General features: G+C 37.4%; 1 protein-coding gene across 2 annotated transcripts in view; it reads left to right on the top strand.

Moving 5' to 3' along the window:
* Positions 1–284: 284 nt before the first annotated feature.
* Positions 285–17,259, top strand: part of LOC134357711 (brain acid soluble protein 1-like) — a 58,495-nt gene continuing 41,520 nt past the window's right edge. Inside the window, exon 1 of one of the 2 annotated variants that reach the window (XM_063069331.1) lies at positions 285–505. The gene's annotated coding sequence lies outside the window, so the exon portion shown is untranslated. Of the gene's footprint in view, positions 506–1,254; positions 1,428–17,259 lie in introns of those variants that run through there. The other variant, XM_063069329.1, reaches the window with a different exon arrangement.

The raw sequence follows: 17,259 nt of genomic DNA, 5'->3' as shown, positions 1-17,259 counted from the left end.
TGCAGAAAAAAACTTACAGAAACAAATTTACAAATGGTTCAGAATGACAACCTGTGCTTCAATAATTGGGTGTCGCAGAACGAGCTTTTGATCGAAATTGCATTTGATATCCATAATTTCTTTGCGTTTGTGCAGTGTGTCTGGGTGTTGTGTGCTGTCTGAGGCTGACAAGAGAGAGCGCAGTGTTTCCCCGGAGACCGGGGCTGCTCAGCATTCAGTTCACACGCACTGGTTGCTTGGTAGCCGCCTCAGTCCAATCTCTCCAATTGAAGCATGGCAGGGTCCCTGATCAGCCGCAGAAACGGGAATGTTGCACTGACGTGCAGCCAGTGACACACAGAAGAGCAGTAAGAAAGCGATGAACTCGCAGCAAAACCCGTCTCTGGAACTAATAGACACACTTAGATCCTCTCATCTTAAAAGCTACAGAAAAACTTTCACCTGATTGTAAAACTGATATAATACACTGATTAGCCATTGAATATCCAAGAACAGCTGGATTCTGGTAAGTTTGTATTTACTTTGTATTTGAAAGTTTCATGTCATTTTTAAAAGCCCCCTCTAGTATAATTTGACAGAAGAAGACGAGTGTGGATTGATTGGGCACCTGTGTTTTAAATCACTGATAACTATTTGGACTCTTCTACCAAAGGTACAGTAACTTGCTGATTGTCAACATGGTGTTTTATCAAGAAAGAAAACGCAGGGGGCGCCAAATAGCTTCGGCTTACACTGATATTTACTGCGCCCTTATGTTTAACCAGTCTAGGGTATTTAACAAGGAATTGCTCTGGTTGTAACAGACCCACCCGAATGACACCTTGTAAGTGAATTGGGGAATCGGTTAGGGAGAGGACCCTTCGATAGCCTGCCTGTAATTACCCCCACACCAACCTCTGCACCCATGTTCCCACGAAGCAAAACCCACAACTATTGGGAGAAAGATATAGTTAAGAAAATATGTCCTTGAAATAAAAGATACGTTTTATTTTGATATACTGCATGGGCACGTTTGCTTACAAAAAATAATTACATGGAACATATTTGTGTGAAATTTCAAGAATTTCGTCGAATTTGTAAAATAAATAAGAGGACGAATTTATTGAAACTCGCAAAAGTCTATAATTAAACGATTGATTAAAATACTTCAAAGCTGGCAATTTATTTTAAGTCGGAATTTGGAGGAAAAAAAGGCACGTGATGCCGGCCCCAGTGTCCAATTGTGTTCACAGCGCCATCTCGGATATTATTTTACAAATGGGCTAAGGTTTAGTCGCTCCTGCCCACACTCTCAGGCGAAATGCAGCAGCGGCGGAGGAGTGTCGCGTAAATCCCCCACTCCTCCCCATTTCACAGTCAGACACTAGCAGCGCAGGCGAAGTCCAGTGTAGGACCGGGCAGCAGGAGAAAGGGCGATCGGAATAACGGTAAGACACTGATTCGGCGCCTCTCCGCATAGAAATGTACCGTGGCCTTGCATTTGTTCTAAACATTTAAAGGGTTTGGTCCACAGGAGAGATCTAAAGCAGAAGGACGTCTTGAATTATTTGTGGAAACAGAGGACTGCAGCCACTGCGATGAGGGGGGAAGTGGGTGCGTTTTATTGACTATGGGTTGCGATGTGTGAATGGATTATGTGTCAGTTCACTCTACCGAATCCTTTCATAGACAAGGTCCTTTATTTTTTCCTGTGCAAAGCTTTGTTAAGATTTTGTGAAATGATCTGCAAAGATATAAGTCAACAAGTCTTCAATGACTTAACGTGTGGCGAATATGAGGAACCCACTATCGTGTGTGTTTTATTACTCATCTCACGGTAGAAAAAAAGGACGACAGCTGTAATGCGTTGATCATTTTATAGTTTCATGGTGTGAAAATCATTGACGGGCGTATTAAACAACAGTTGATTCCCAACATCTGGACCGAGTAATATTTTAAAGGCCATTATTTCACGTTGCCAGAATCATATAAATGCAATCTTGTATCCTTAAATTCAAACCGAATAAATGTACAGCAATTCCAGTGGCGAACACGCGCACAAATAAGGGATTTATCGTTGAGAAAACAACTCTATTGTTTTGATGAAACCTGTGGTTTAATGAATCTTATGATTGTTATGAAGGAATTTACTGTAACTGATTGGCATCTTTTAGGTCGAACGCATCTGGAATCGTTGTACTGATGCACTGGTTTGCTGCCCGTGGGAGAAAGTGCACAGATTATCTGTTCTTGAGAAAATGCATATTGTAATACCATTAATCTCCACATATAGAATTATTATCGAAATGTTAGGGATTTGTGAGCTAACCCCTCACCCTCTTCACTCCTCCGTGAAAATTTTGCATCATACAGTACAATTCGATTATAATACATTTTCAACATGATTGGGGCGTGCAGTTTTCGTAAGGGACTGCAGTGGATTCAACGTATATGGCAATTTGCTTCCTTTGTTTCCCCTGACGCATGCGCTTCACCATAGGGTGGGGAACGAAGATATCTCCATAAATCATTCTGTCATTTCTGTCCAGTCAGTAGGACAATGGGAATCCTTGCCGGATTAAATTCCATGCTCCCACCTATGTACCTGATGATGCACCATTTACCTACACTTCATAGTTTTGTCGTCTCTGTCTTTTTATTTCGTAATTCTAGAAACATTTCTCTGTGGTCTACACTTTTAATGAGCTGAAAGAAGCCTGTAAGAGTGATCAACAGAAAAGAAATGTTAAACCACAAACCTTCGGGACAGGCAAGCCTGGGGATGCAGTCTGGCACTAACTGGAAATTCCAGGGTGCTTTAGGGGAAAGGTTTGGCTGCAACAATATTGTAAATGCAACAAATGTTTGAAACCATTTTGAAGCAATGCTCACGCTTGTTTCTGCAATATTTTTTATCTATATGTGGAAATAATATTAAAACAACAATATTTGCTTCATTTTTTCAATGCAGCACCAAAATGGCTAGACTGAAAAAAACACACACACTGGAAATGGAGAAGTTCCACTCCTGTGTATTTCACCCACCTTCGTCATTCGGCAGATCGAGGCATTTTATTAATCTCAAATCGGTTTAAGGCTAGACACAAGGCAACACCATTTTCCAAACTGCTACATTGCCCTGGAAACAATTGTTATTGTTTAAAAAAATCTTGTTTCACTGACATTCATTGTGCTTTGCAAAGAGAAGGTGAATACAATGATTGTATTCAATATGATCCGCAGTGTTATGGTTCACTGCTGATATGGTATTTTTGCAGAGCAAACTGTGCCATTATTTTGTATTAGAGAAAAATATCATTATAATACTGATCTTTTAAACTTCAAACATTCAGTCTAACTTTCAGTAAATTGATGTGTAATTCACCTGGTATGAGCTTCCTTTTCCAATCTTGCAAGGCTTAGAGAAATATCTGGAATTGAATTATTTGCCTAAATTCTTTTAAGAAACAATGCGAATGCAGTTTCCCTGTGACAATTCTGACATTTAGTGCTATAGCATCTTGTGAAGATTCCAATAAGTAGTTACCTAAATTATTTAGAGTATTATTTTACACTGTACTGATATTCTTTGTTGAATTTCCATGCAGAAGGAGAATAGGCTGATGTATTACAATGAGCACCTTACATTATCATGTATAGTGTTTTGTCTTACTTCACAGCAGTGCAGAATGGAGTACAGAATGTGAAATTATTGTAAAAGTGTGCAGCTTCCCACCTTAGAGACCATGTGGTGGCTTCTTTGTCAAATATTTTCACAATTGCAGAACTGAAGCTTGCTGCAAATTATAATGTGGTCAAGATGGCTTTTGATTCTTTACTAAGAGGGCTGCAAATGTTTGCTTCTTAAATAGCTTTCACATAATAAGATGTCAGTGTATTCCACAGTAATGGCATTTAAGCTTCGTTGCAAGGACATGGTTAATCCTTCATTGGATAGATCCCACAAGATACCATTGATGCTTATGCATAATCATCTCTTCAAGTTGACAGATCAGGTGAATAGGAAGGCAATGGCTTTTGTAAATTAATTAACCTGCCAACAAACAGAGCTGTATGCTTGCTGGCGGAAAAGTATTCTGAGCAATAAATAAGTTTGCATAAATTGGATAAAATATTTGTGCTTAAAAACTAAACTTGTTGACCCAGGCCAGACACTTGTGTTTGTATTAACCATTGTAGAAGCATCCAACTATCCACCACAGTTCATGGTGGAGCAGATGGGTAATGGCAAATCGTAAACATAAGAGATTCTGCAGATGCTGGAAGACTAGCACAACAAAATGCCAGAAGAGCTCAGCAGATCAGGCAGCACCCAAGGGGAGGAATTAACAGTCGGCGTTTTGGGCTGAGAGCCTTCATCAGGACTCTTCACCAGTCCTGATGAGTGGTCTTGGCCTGAAATGTTGACTGTTAATTCCTCTCCTTAGGTGCTACCTGATCTGTTGAGTTCCTCCAATATTTTGGGTGTGTAACCCTGGTAATTGTAAAAGTGTTCTCAAATCTACAGTACTTTCTGTACACAAGATTCAATTGGCTACAAATAATAAAAACATAATAGTATAATATAGCAAATAAGTTTAATTTTGAGAATTTTTATTGCCATTATCTGTGAATTACAAGATTAGACCTTAGAGGATGCTATATATTTGCATTCCTTAAAATTCTGCCTGCACCCAATATATAGTCAGCAATATTATTGGTTTCATGCACAACACTTTGTGTATTAGTGGGTTTAAATCAAATCATTTGATTATCAGAATGGAATGATGTTGTTGAAGTCTTACTGCTCCCTATTGACACTTGAGCTACTGATTTTTGGGCGGGCGCAAGAGCAGGTGTATCTGAAATCACTTTCCCCTACACTGGATACAAACTTTCCACAATGCCTTTCCTTCCCAATCTATTTTCTTTATTGTGATCTCACCTGGAGTGCTGCACTTTATATTTAGCAGCTCATTAGTTTAATTAGCCCCTTTCCATTCAGAAGCATTGGTCCCTTGATTTAAAAGAAATTTTTTGTTGATTCAGTGGGGAGCTTACATGATGTAACAGGAAAACAAATGTAAATGCTGGAGATTTGAAACTAAATTCTGGAAATTTACAAACAACTTGTATTACAAATCTGAGATGCTGCAGGAAATCTGAAGCAACTCCTTTACTCCCTCTCTTCCACTCCTTCCTGCTAAATAAAATATTGGAATACTCAGCCAGTCAAGCAGCTTCACTAGAGAGAAACAGGTAGCCCAGTTGGCATCTGTGGATAACAAATGAGTTTCTGTTATTGTGACCATTTGTCAGAAAGGTATGTGTGGAATTTAACATTAACTTTATTATCTATCTCTGATGTTCTTCAAACACGATGGCCCGAATTACAGGTTCTCGGAATGGTTAGCAGAACAATAGACATTCAATAGACATGTAAAAGATAGTGATGTATTCTCTTTATGGTTATCTACATTCTTCTCCCTTAACATAATAAAAATGTAATTCAGCTGAAAGTGAAGTGTAATTTTGCATTCTAGAGCAGACTGTCAGGTATCAACTTCAGTAAAAGCTGATGAGACCCAAAATAAGAAGAAACAATTCCAGGAAAGTAAACTCATAAGACCTTCTGAGGTATGCTTTGACCCACAGATTTAAAGCATGCTTAAATGGCTTTGCTCCAAATCACAAATACCTTCTCAAAGAATTACCTTTTTAGTGTTGTGGCAAGATTTGCAAATAAAATATACAAGGATTCAAGAATTGTATAAAATGAACAATCCTTTGCATAACCTGTGGAATTGCTATATGTGAAACTAAATTTATTAGCCTGCCATGAACAATTAGTGTAAAGGCATTTTTGTCTTTTTGCTTGAACTGTTTAATTCCTTGAAGTTTTTTTTCTGTTGTCTGCAAGGAATTGTAATAATTTTAGCTCAGTAAGCATCCTCTCCTAAATGTTGTAGTAAAATAAATCAGATAATGTTTATAAATTGCTTACCTGAGCTCTTCTTAAAGGATTTCAATGAAGGGTTACGGCATTATGACTAAAAATAATATTTAATTTTTTGACAATAATATTATAATTATAGTCTTGCAATACTATCTTCTCAGTTATAAATAGGCAGAAAATCTACTGCAAATAACAGTGAAGTTAGGAACTTTGTCAATATGTACCAATCAAACAACAATTGTCACAAGCTTCGGTTTGCAAAGTAAATGCTTATGCTTAGCTGTACAAGATAACCATATAATAAATTGGATTGCAGCCCAGTGTTATACTATTATGTAGCATAAAATACCAAAAGTAATCCTCGGATCTATTTAATACTCCCCTAATCCTATTAAATACAATAAGAATTTTGTGATTGAATTTTCATGTTTGATACTTCTGGATTTCTGGTACTTTCCATCTTGCATATTTTGCTTTTAGTTGGGAAACTTTGGTATATGTTTAGTAAATCTATTGTAATGGAGTTGTTGAAAGACATGGATTACTTTGACAGCTTGAACCCAGAAGTAAAATAGGGCAGGTATTGGAAACCTGAGATAAAACCAGAAAGTGCTGGTAATTTTCCACAGATCAGGCAGGTTTAGAGGAGAGAGAAACAGAATTACAATTTCATGTCCAGGACTTTTTTTTAATCTGAATTCAGCTTGAGTAAAAAAATAAAAACCAGGGCAAAATTTTCCTGTAATTAAATACCAGTGCCTGGAACAGAAGCTTAATTATGTTCAGTGAATTAAATATTCCATGAGGAAAGATGAGGAAAAACATGGTTGAAATAATATACTGAGATTGAAACAGAATATCTTCACTCACCACCCTTAATGATATTGTTCTGAGTTTTAAAAATTAATATTATTTTCTCCACAAATGTGACAAATATACAAGCTACTCATATGGCAAAAAGCTGATTAAAGTATGGTCCCTGATAATTTTTTTAGTATTTTTTGTAAATACATGGACAATCAGATATTTCAGTATGTGAATGAAATTACAATTCACTATCCTTTCTTCACTCTAAAGCTAATTCATCATTGCTATGTCTGAGGATGTAGAGAAACATTGCTGACAAAAGTAGTTTATCTGGAAGTCAGTGCATTGCTTGGCACATGCAGTAGTGAAGAGCAGAATTATATGTCTAATGAAGATTTGTCTTCAGTTTGAATATTTTCCCTTATTTAATTGCTTATATAAAATCAGAGGTCTAAATTATTTTGTATTTACTTCTGATGGATGAAAAAAATTGGAGAAATATGTAGTTGCACTTAAGTACTATGGAGGAGCAAATAGCTTAAATCTTGAACTTGTACAATAAGAAAGTGCAAGTTTTGATTTGTTTGATGTTCAGACTAACATAAAGGGCATAGAAGATGATATCCAACAGATTTTAGTGCTTCATCATTGATAATTCACAATAGATTTTATTCATCGTGAGTAAACTTTTAAGTGCAAGTATCTCTTGGCTCCTTACCAAAGACAAGCTATATTTTTTTGAAAATTCAATTTTATTTCAGCTTCACTGTGAGCTAACTTTAAAATCCCCAGCTTCCATGATGACATTTAAACTTGTATCTCTGCAGCATTTATCCAAGCCTCTGATTGCTGGATCAATAACATAATATTATTGTATTATTGTGAACTGATAGCACATCATCTTTTCTAGTAAACCTCCAGTGCATGGGTCTTTCTGTAAAAATGGTCCAAGTGTGAAAATATTGATGAGCGTGCTCATACCTGACAGCATTTATTTTTGCTAGTTTAATAACTGACTCTTTAAATCTGACACTGTTATATTCATTTTCTCTTTCATAACCACAATCAGGGAGTTGGTCACAATATTGAAAATTGGCATTAAGGCATTTAGAAGCAAGAATTTATTGTTTGTCAGGTAGTTTTCTCATGAAGTTTTTGTTTGGCTGTCTGTAAACCCCAAATTCCCCTTTGCAGCACCAGAAGTTAGGCTGTGTAGGGGCATTCTTTGGCACCAAAGTCATTGGAACTAATCAGCTATCAGTTTCATGTCATTCTGGCTGTTGTCCAAAACAGGACAATTTGGCAGGACACTTGTGATTTGGAGACAAATACCAAGTAGTGTTTTTCACCAGGGACTTTCTTCCTCAGTTTTGGGAAAGCTTTAACCTTCTGCTTTGTTAGTGCCTCTGTTTTGCAGGTTTGGTCACTGGAAACAAAATTAGTGTTTTGCAGAATATAGTAAACAAAAAAAAATGTCAGAGCAAAGCAGAAGTCACCAAACTGAAAAGAGGGGAAGTTGATTCTGTTATTGTAAAGGAGTTAGTTGATGAGGAAATTACTTCTATTTTAGTGGGTAGAAATTGTACATGAATGGCCAGAAATTAATTGTTAATATCCAAGATATCCAATATTTTGCTAAAACATCTTTGATCTCATGATGTAAGCCAATTTCTGCTAACTAATTGACAATCAGAATTTGGATAGTCATATTGTCATCGAACAAGGGCAAAATCTCTTCAGTTCAATTGAGAAATAATAAGTTACTTTTAATATACATTGATATGTCATACCTGAAGAAAGATTGGGGGAGATTTTCATTCTTTACACACATGCTGTTTATGGCTAACTATGTGTGTAGTTGGGGACTGGATTCTGTGATGATCTTGAATATATTTTCTACTGAATCATGCTACCCTTAACATTTGGGAGCCTAATTGATTGTTGATGGGGTTTCCCAGCAGTGGAAACTAATGGATCAATAGAAGGGAGATTTAATGAACAAATCCCAGGGATCAAGTGCAGAAGGAGTCCTCCCAATGGCCAAGTTCTGCCTACTATTTACAGGTTTGCCACTCTCCCCCTCAACCCAACACCATATTGCAACTTATCTTAATTTTTTCCCCAATCACAGTGGTGAAAAGTTGCATTTATATCTCGTCAATTTAGTAACAGGACCAGAGGGGTTTAACATTATATTATTTAAAGTAATTACATTTTCAGACAGATGGATCAAACATTTGACCAAAGAGGCGGGTTTTAATACTCTATACTTAAAAGGTAAGAGGTAGAGATAGCAAGGCTTGAAAAGGAATTCCAGAATTTGGACGCCTAGTGGAACAATTAAAATTGATCAATAGTAATTAGGGCAGAAATTCAGAAGCACAAGACTCTGCTAATTGTGGGCCAGATGTGGTTACAAAGATCAGAAGTGTGGGAACATGGTGGAGATTGAAAACAAAGATGAGAATTTTAGGTAAATATGATCTAACCACACTTAAAATAAGAAAAGTTCTATCTTAACTTAGCTAATCAGACCTGAAAAGGATAAAATGTTTGCTTAATTTAGACTACATCTGCACATTATCAAAGAGAATAGGAAAATGAAAAGGGAAGCTGAAAGAGAACTGGAGATCAGTTTGCTTAACAATGATTGATTGATTGTGGAATCCCTACTAATGGGAGCAAAGCAACTGGAGGGATCATTTGGATACATCTAAAATAAAGTTAGTTAATTATAGGATGGCAATGGGAATAAAAGTTATGCTAATAGATTATGATGAGGAAGGATAGGAGACACAAGTACCTTCTTGGAATGGATTGGACAAGTGGACAGGTCTTGAGTGTTACATCCTGTTATTGTTGACCTCTTTTTATAATTCAGTGGCGAAAGGCTGGTGTTCTAGGGCATGTCATGATTGAGTACTGAGGTATGGTTTCTCATGCCATGTGATGGTCACTTCTTTACTATCTACATATTCTTGTTCCTGGGCTCCTTGTGCTTCCATTTCAAACTTTCTGGATTCTGTCACATAGAAAAGGCACCATTTAGCAGTTCTATTCTTACTTATCAAAGAATATAAGGACTGCTATAGGATGGTGACAAGTAGATCTAGTTTGAAAGGGAATTGGAGTGGGAATCATCAGAGGTTCTCATGTACCAACTGACAGGCAGATTTTGGGGTTTTCCTTTTTTTTTGAGTTGAAGGTGATGTATGACTGTGAAAATCAAGGGGAAAGGGAAGAGGTTGGAAAAACATTGCCACTGACCTTGGTTTAAAAATATGGCCCCAGGACTATGGATTACAGCACATTTACTGGTAATAGCAATATATCAACAGGCATGTAGCAAGCTCAAAGCAATTCTGTTCTGTCATTTTTAAGTTTGTGATCTCACATAATCTCTTTCCTTCAAGATTGTTGATGGTCAAGCATCTTAGATTGAATTAATATTGTTGAGTTAGTATTGTTGAGCTGGAGGAAGCTTAGATGTAGGCACTGGTTCAGTGGGGAGCTACCTTCCAATACTCAGCACATCTTCCACTTCACAACACGGAAGATGGAAATGTGCTGGCAGTCAGAAACGACTGTATGTGACCTCCCACTCAGCCACTGTATTCAGTGGTGAGGGGCCAGATGTTATTTGCATCTGATCAGTTAGCTTTGCATTCACCTTGATTAGCTTTCACGCAATAGTTCCATTCATTTAAATGGAATTTTCCAACATTAGGTAAAAAGGTGAGTTAAGTTAAACATATTGTGTTTTCTTAAATCATTTTAAAGAATCTTAAATACTTTAACTAGTTTTGTTGTATTATTTGACCATTTAAACTGTTCTTTAATGTCTTTGAATTTTTTGGAGTCCTGATCAATGCACCTGGCCCAATCTGATTGAGAGCGGGCCTGTGGAGTGACTACCTCCTATATCATTGATCCTGCAGCAGGTAGGTGCAACCACGGGATAGTCTGGGTGGGCTGGTCTAGGGAAGGTGAAGAATTGGTTCAAGCATGACCTGACCCATAAAGATTTCTATGAAAGTTTTTAATACTTCATAAGTTTCTATCAATATTTCAGTAATTTATGTCTTGGAATGATAAAAATTCTCAAAAATGTGGCATCCATCATTAGGGAACCCCATCAGCCAGGTCATGCCCTCTTCTCTCTGCTACAGAAGGAGATATAGAAGCTTGAAGGCACACACTCAGTGATTCAGGAACAGTTTTGTTTTCTCTCTGCCATCATATTTCTGAATGGACATTGAACCCATGAACACTACCTCGCTGCTTTTTTATTTCTATATTTTTCCACTACTTATTTAACTTACAAATGTTATTATGTATTGCATTGTACTGCTGGAGTAAAGTCAACAAATTTCACAACCTATACTGGTGATATTAAACCTGATTCTGTTTCTGGAATGTTACGTGATATAACTTGATGTTTTTGTTACAGCATTTCTCTGCTCTGTTTTAAGATTTGAAATATTTTATCTGGAGTATATCAAGCCTTATTTATTTATTCTTCTGTTGTGGCTTTCTGTGATGAAGCTTCAGAGTAGTACATTTCCTTCACTGGGAATTAAAAATCTCCCTCATTTGCAGTGTAAAGCTAGAGCTCATATTCGATTTATGAGAATTGTTTAGTTTTGCTTCGATCTTAAGGCCTAACACTTGCCCTGAGTACTTTAGAACATGTCTGATATCTGATAACATCTCACTTTATCTCAAACTACATTCTTTTCTCTTACCATTGATTTAATGGAGGAAGAATCTTGATTAACTAACAGCACACTGTATATTTTAATTCCATCTTTTCTCTGTCAGATGCAGATAACTATTCATAGCTTACTGCAACACTTTGTAGGTGGCAGTTGGAGTTGTGCAAGAGTGTGTCTGGTTTCTTGTTCATTGTTTTTCCTTGTTTTCTCTGGGGAAGCTTCTTGTCTGAGCTACTCATTAAATATAGCAGATTTTACTTACTTTGCACATTATAGCTGCTGAATCCTTAAGATGCTTCAACTTAGTTCATTTACAGAGTCACATTTTACAGAATGCATAAGAAGAGACCAATACAGTTGCACCCTTTGTAAACAGACCTCCATATAATCTGTAAATTGGTAAACTATATAGGAACAATTGGCTTTAATTCTAGAATCTTCCTCTGAAGTCTTGCCCAGTTTCTCTCAGGCCCCTTATAGGATTGAGAGGCATTTCTTTGCAGTTAATTAAATTTACATATTGCAGAATAAAGTTGTGATGAAGGAGCTCTACACAGTGGTACTAAGATCTTTGTTAGAATAACTTCTATTAGTTAGATTCTTTTTTCTGCGGGCATACTTAGCAAATTTATAGAACAGAAACTGTAAACAATGAACTGTGAAAATTCAAATATAAATAAATAGAAATACATCTGGATGATAATGTGGTAAATTGGATCAGCAAATTTGCTGATGATACAAAGATTAGAGGTGTAGTAGACAATGAGGAAGGTTTTCAAAGCTTGCAGAGGGACTTGGACCAGCTGGAAAAATGTGCTGAAAAATGGCAGATGGAATTTAATACAGACAAGTGTGAGGTATTGCACTTTGGAAGGACAAACCAAGGTAGAACATACAGGGTAAATGGTAAGGCACTGAGGAGTGCAGTAGAACAGAGGGATCTGGGAATACAGATATAAAATTCCCTAAAAGTGGCGTCACAGGTAGATAGGGTTGTAAAGAGAGCTTTTGGTACGTTGGCCTTTATTAATCAAAGTATTGAGTATAAGAGCTGGAATGTTATGATGAAGTTGTATAAGGCATTGGTGAGGCTGAATCTGGAGTATTGTGTTCAGTTTTGGTCACCAAATTACAGGAAGGATATTAATAAGGTTGAGAGAGTGCAGAGAAGGTTTACAAGGATGTTGCCGGTTCTTGAGAAACTCAGTTACAGAGAAAGTTTGAATAGGTTAGGTCTTTATTCCCTGGAGCATAGAAGAATGAGGGGAGATTTGATAGAGGTATATAAAATTATGATGGGTATAGATAGAGTGAATGCAAGCAGGCTTCAAGCAGGCAGAATGCACTGAGGCAAGGGGAGAAAAAAACCAGAGGACATGGGTTAAGGGTGAGGGGGGAAAAGTTTAAAGGGAACATTGGAGGGGGCTTCTTCACACAGAGAGCGGTGGGAGTGTGGAATGAGCTGCCAGACGAGGTGGTAAATGCGGGTTCTTTTTTAACATTTAAGAATAAATTGGACAGATATATGGATGGGAGGTGTATGGAGGGATATGGTCCATGTGCAGGTCAGTGGGACTAGGCAGAAAATGGTTCGGCACAGCCAGGAAGGGCCAAAAGGCCTGTTTCTGTGCTGTAGTTTTTCTATGGTTTCTAAATAGCAAGAGCATGAAATAACAAGATAAAGAGTCCAAAAAGTAAGACTATCGGTTGTGGGAACACCAGAAATAGAATGAGTGTAGTTATCCCCTTTTGTTCAAGAACCTGATGATTGAGGGGTAGTAACTGTTCTTGAAGCTGGTGGTGTTTGTCCTGAGGCTCTTGTACCTTCTACCTGATGGCAGCAGGGAGAAAAGAGCATGGCCTGGGTGGTGAGGGTCTTTGATGGATGCTGCTTCTCTTGCAGACGTTTATAGGCAAAGAAATGAACAGCATTTGTAATATTTACTAATAACACAAAGAAATATGATCAGAAATGGCTATTCTTTATTGAAGTGGATAATTTTTCATCTAAATAGATATCTCTGTCTATGTAACTGCTTTGCACATTGAAAATATTCTCACATATTCGGTCTGAAGGAAGATACTACTTGGACTGTGGAGTTACATTATGTGAAAACAGCTGGTTTAGGTTGGGTTTATGTTGCTTACAATCTTTAGTACATTGAAAACACAGCATAAAAACAGGCTAGTCAACCAAATAAGCACTTAGTGATGATATTCTATCGTTCTTTATCCAACTCGATAAGCATAACCCCCATTGTATTACTTCTGATGTATGGTATGTGTGTCCTATTGGCACAGCTAGCTTTCATTGTTCATTCCTAAATTTCCCTTTAAAAATTGGTGATGAGCACCTTTCTATAACACTGAGGTCTAAGTGGTGATAATATTCATAGTGCTGCTGGTACAAAGGGCTGCTGACCCAGTGTTGGTGAAAGATACCTCTGTATGTGCAAGTAAGGAGAACATGTGCCTAGCAGAGGAACTCTGTCTAGTAGGTAGTATGGGTAGGAGTGTGAGATCCTTAACTAGACCTTCTATAACTGAACTGGGTAAACTTCCACCACACATCTCTGAGTTTCACATTCTCACCATTCCCAGAGGAAAGAGATTCTACCACTCCCCTCTACAGTTGGGGCAATTATTCTGGCTAATCAACTGACCAAACCGGACATCGTTGTTTTGTGTAAGAAACTGGAAAACCTTGAGAAACCCATGTGATCGTAGAAGAATATATAAATTCCATTTCAACAGCACCAGAGTGGAGGATTGAACCTGGATTGTTGGAGATGTGAGGTAAGCACTTCTACCAGCTGTGCAGGGTTACAAAATCTACTATCTGAGGGCCTTTTTATTGATGCTCATAGATGCTCAGCCTTGTTGCCTAGCAGTAGCACAAAACCTGGAGATAAGTAAACCAGTAGATTGCAAAATGTAGTTGTGACTGTGGGAATAATAGGGTGTGGGGTGACGACAGGTGTATGTATATGAGGAACAGGTTCGAACACATACATTAGTGACTTCTGCTCTTGATTTTCAAAACAGTGAAATCATTCCCTCTGTTTCCATGCCATCAAAGAATTGTACTAAAGGCATCTGCCAGAACAATATTCCATATATGAGAAAAAAAAACAAGATTTGGGATGGTACGTTTTTTTTTAACCTCCATGGAGCTGGATTTCATTTTCGTCTTAACAGTTGAAGAGCTGTACTAGGGTGGGGAAAGCGTATTAATTGCAGCTGATCTGTCTTTCCATAGAAAGTGAAGCAAGGCAGATTGAGATGTAATAACAGATTGAAAGATATATTCATTATAGTGGCTTTAAAATGTGAAGGGCTTTTATAGTTTTCATTGAGTTCTGTTAAAATGAGGGTCTGTGTTAATTTGAGCATCTATTTTAGATTGAGAGGCTGAATTCTCTTGAAGTGCTGAGTTAGTTTCATGGGCCATACTCCATTGAAGAGCTGTAAAGGTTTGATGGTCAGTATTAGACTGACTGACTGCCTTTTATCAAGACCATATCTTAAAGTTAAGGGACTTTCGCATATTGGTGAGCTTGTGAGATGGGAGGTTCTATACAATGAGAGTAGGAATTTGAGAAACAATTTTTAGCATTTTTGGGCACAGTGCCTAGCAGGTGTGTGGACTTTGGAGCATATACGCAGCTCTATATTTAAATCATTATATAAACAAATGGGACAAGTTTGGTTGCAGTAGATAAAGAAACTGCATGAAATGCTATGCCAGCAAATAAACGGTGATTAACATTTAATGAATTGATACATAGTTCACAGCGAATATATATCCCTTTGGGAAACAGAACTGAGTGTGGCTATTGAGAAGTTAAAGGTGGTATAAACTAAAGTCAAAAGGCTTATAATGTTGCTCATAAAAATAACGAGATCAAGGGTTAGGAAACTGTTAGAATTCTGCAAAGGTGAATGAAGGAACTGATAAGAAAAAGGAAGGCAGAGTATCAGAGTGATCGAATAAGAAATCTGAAGGCTCTGTAGACACAACATACTGGGTATACTGTACATGGAGTATTGTGTGCAGTTCGGGTCACTTAATTATAGCAAAGATGTAATTTGTGGTGGAGAAAATTCAGAGATTCATCTAGATGTTGCCTGGATTGGAGAACGTTAGTTATGGGGAAAGATTCGAAAAGCTGGGTTTCTTTTCCCTGGGGTGAGAAATGCTAAGGTGTGACCTGATAGAGTTAAAAATTATGAAAGGCATAGATAGTGTAAATAGCTTGCATTTGTTTCTCATTGTTGAGATGTTTAAAACTGGTTGGCATAGGTTTAAGGTGAGAGGAAGGAATTTTAAAGTGGATCTGATAGGAAAGATTTTTGTGTAGAGAGTACTTGATACTTGAAACTCGCTGCCAGGAAAGGTGGTGGAATAAAATACATTTGCTGCATTTACAAGACAAATGGAGAGGAACTTGTCTATGTAGAGCACAGAAAGCACCCAATCTCATGTGGGCAAATGTGTTTAGTGTACTTAGGTAAAAAGCCCACCATGGATGTAATGAGCTGAGGCATCGATTTCTATGGCCGAGGGCTATGAAAGAAATTGGAGTCAAATCTCTTGGAGCTTTTTGGGCTGTAAATAGAGAATAAGAGGAAAACAGTGTCACTGGACTTTCAGAAGATCTTGATAAGGTGGCACATTGGTTATGAAACAAAATTGGAGCATATGGGTTTGGAAGAAATCTATAGATAGACTGGTTAATGCATAGAAAGCTTGTAAGATCATTGTAAGGTTGGGAGGCTGTGACTAAGTGGGTGGTGCCAGAATCAGTGTGGGGACTGTAGCAGTTTACAGTCCATATCAGTGATTTGGATGAGGGATAAATTCTAGTATATCCTGTACAAGCTTGCTGATGATTTGATGGTGTGCATTATGAAGAACATGCAGAGAGAGTTCAGGGGCATATTCAAATTCAAGTTTGTTATCATTTCAACTATATATATATATATATACTGCCAAATGAAAAAATGTTCCTCCTGACCAAGGTGTACAACGCGGAACATAAACCTCATACACAGCCCATAAAGTAATATTGACACAAATAAATTAACAAATAATAACATGCATTTTTAACATACATTAATAATAAAGTGCATTTATGACATTATAAAGTAAACAATATTAATGCTATTGGTGCTTCATACGTGGTGAGATCCGGCTGGTGGTAGGGAGCTCAGTATTCTTAATGGCCTGGAGGAAGAAGCTGTTCCCCACCATAACAGTCCTTGTCCTAATGCTATGGTACCTCCTGTCTGATGGTACAGAATCAAAGAGATTGATAGAAGTATGGTATGTGAGGTCATGCACATTGGTGGAAGAAGTAAGGAAGTAGTATTTTTTTTAAATGGCAAGCTATTATAGGGCAAGTCATCTGTGTGTTCTTGCAAATGAATCACTGAAAGTTCAAGTTCAGGTATTGTAAGCAAGTAGGAAAAATGCTGGGTGAAAGAATAGACAATTGGTTGTCTGTTTCTTATTGTTTGTCAAACTTGTGCCCAGGAGACTTGCAGAAACTAATCAGAAAACACTGTCATCCTGGTTTGGTAAAAAAACTAGGGCAAGGATTTTATGCTTCAACTACATAGAATAACCTTCTGATGAAATATGGAACACCTGGAGATGAATGAGGTTATGGAGAAATTATAAATTAGTATCTGGGATTAAACACGTTCAGAGGCAGGACATTTTCCAGTCTATATTTTTCAAGATGCCATATCTCTATTTCAGCTCTAGCTTTTTGAAATATTGCACACTCTTTCAATTTC

This window comes from Mobula hypostoma, chromosome 17 (assembly GCF_963921235.1).
Source record: "Mobula hypostoma chromosome 17, sMobHyp1.1, whole genome shotgun sequence".
NCBI lineage: Eukaryota > Metazoa > Chordata > Chondrichthyes > Myliobatiformes > Myliobatidae > Mobula > Mobula hypostoma.
The sequence above is the reverse complement of the archived record's forward strand: the minus strand, read 5'-3'. Positions and strand labels throughout refer to the sequence as shown.